We start from the raw sequence: 2,500 nt of genomic DNA on the forward strand, positions 1-2,500 counted from the left end.
GCGCGAGCGAGCGGCGAGCGGCGAACAGCGAGCGAAGCGAGAGGCAGCACCGTCCCTGCTATACGAAAGCCCCATCCAGCCCTGTGCCACCCGGGGGGTTCCAGGGTGCTGAGATGGCTGACGTTTTGCTCCGCTCTCGACGGTCACCGCGCAATGCAAGAACAGGCCAAAAACTGGCCAAAACGGCCCAAAAACGGGCCAAAACTGGCCATTTTTGGCTGCGCGAGCGGCGAGCGGCGGACAGCGAGCGAAGCGAGAGGCAGCACCGTCCCTGCTATACGAAAGCCCCATCCAGCCCTGTGCCACCCGGGGGGTTCCAGGGTGCTGAGATGGCTGACGTTTTGCTCCGCTCTCGACGGTCACCGCGCAATGCAAGAACAGGCCAAAAACTGGCCAAAACGGCCCAAAAACGGGCCAAAACTGGCCATTTTTGGCTGCGCGAGCGAGCGGCGAGCGGCGGACAGCGAGCGAAGCGAGAGGCAGCACCGTCCCTGCTATACGAAAGCCCCATCCAGCCCTGTGCCACCCGGGGGGTTCCAGGGTGCTGAGATGGCTGACGTTTTGCTCCGCTCTCGACGGTCACCGCGCAATGCAAGAACAGGCCAAAAACTGGCCAAAACGGCCCAAAAACGGGCCAAAACTGGCCATTTTTGGCTGCACGAGCGAGCGGCGAGCGGCGGACAGCGAGCGAAGCGAGAGGCAGCACCGTCCCTGCTATACGAAAGCCCCATCCAGCCCTGTGCCACCCGGGGGGTTCCAGGGTGCTGAGATGGCTGACGTTTTGCTCCGCTCTCGACGGTCACCGTGCAATGCAAGAACAGGCCAAAAACTGGCCAAAACGGCCCAAAAACGGGCCAAAACTGGCCATTTTTGGCTGCACGAGCGAGCGGCGAGCGGCGGACAGCGAGCGAAGCGAGAGGCAGCACCGTCCCTGCTATACGAAAGCCCCATCCAGCCCTGTGCCACCCGGGGGGTTCCAGGGTGCTGAGATGGCTGACGTTTTGCTCCGCTCTCGACGGTCACCGCGCAATGCAAGAACAGGCCAAAAACTGGCCAAAACGGCCCAAAAACGGGCCAAAACTGGCCATTTTTGGCTGCACGAGCGAGCGGCGAGCGGCGGACAGCGAGCGAAGCGAGAGGCAGCACCGTCCCTGCTATACGAAAGCCCCATCCAGCCCTGTGCCACCCGGGGGGTTCCAGGGTGCTGAGATGGCTGACGTTTTGCTCCGCTCTCGACGGTCACCGCGCAATGCAAGAACAGGCCAAAAACTGGCCAAAACGGCCCAAAAACGGGCCAAAACTGGCCATTTTTGGCTGCACGAGCGAGCGGCGAGCGGCGGACAGCGAGCGAAGCGAGAGGCAGCACCGTCCCTGCTATACGAAAGCCCCATCCAGCCCTGTGCCACCCGGGGGGTTCCAGGGTGCTGAGATGGCTGACGTTTTGCTCCGCTCTCGACGGTCACCGCGCAATGCAAGAACAGGCCAAAAACTGGCCAAAACGGCCCAAAAACGGGCCAAAACTGGCCATTTTTGGCTGCGCGAGCGAGCGGCGAGCGGCGGACAGCGAGCGAAGCGAGAGGCAGCACCGTCCCTGCTATATACGAAAGCCCCATCCAGCCCTGTGCCACCCGGGGGGTTCCAGGGTGCTGAGATGGCTGACGTTTTGCTCCGCTCACGACGGTCACCGCACCACGCAAGAACGGACCATAAACAGGCCAAAACAGCCCAAAAACGGGCCAAAACTGGTCATTTTTGGCTGCGCGAGCGAGCGGCGAGCGGCGAACAGCGAGCGAAGCGTGAGGCAGCACCGTCCCTGCTATACGAAAGCCCCATCCAGCCCTGTGCCACCCGGGGGGTTCCAGGGTGCTGAGATGGCTGACGTTTTGCTCCGCTCACGACGGTCACCGCGCCATGCAAGAACGGACCAAAAACAGGCCAAAACAGCCCAAAAACGGGCCAAAACTGGCCATTTTTGGCTGAGCGAGCGAGCGGTGAGCGGCGAACAGCGAGCGAAGCGAGAGGCAGCACCGTCCCTGCTATACGAAAGCCCCATCCAGCCCTGTGCCACCCGGGGGGTTCCAGGGTGCTGAGATGGCTGACGTTTTGCTCCGCTCACGACGGTCGCCGTGCCACGCAAGAACGGACCAAAAACAGGCCAAAACAGCCCAAAAACGGGCCAAAACTGGCCATTTTAGGTTGCGCGAGCGAGCGGCGAGCGGCGAACAGCGAGCGAAGCGTGAGGCAGCACCGTCCCTGCTATACGAAAGCCCCATCCAGCCCTGTGCCACCCGGGGGGTTCCAAGGTGCTGAGATGGCTGACGTTTTGCTCCGCTCACGACGGTCACCGCGCCACGCCAGAACAGACCAAAAACAGGCCAAAACAGCCCAAAAACGGGCCAAAACTGGCCATTTTTGGCTGCGCGAGCGAGCGGCGAGCGGCGAACAGCGAGCGAAGCGAGAAGCAGCACCGTCCATGCTATACGAAAGCCCAATCTAGCAA

This window comes from Musa acuminata, unplaced genomic scaffold (assembly GCF_036884655.1).
Source record: "Musa acuminata AAA Group cultivar baxijiao unplaced genomic scaffold, Cavendish_Baxijiao_AAA HiC_scaffold_441, whole genome shotgun sequence".
In the NCBI taxonomy this organism is placed as follows: domain Eukaryota; kingdom Viridiplantae; phylum Streptophyta; class Magnoliopsida; order Zingiberales; family Musaceae; genus Musa; species Musa acuminata.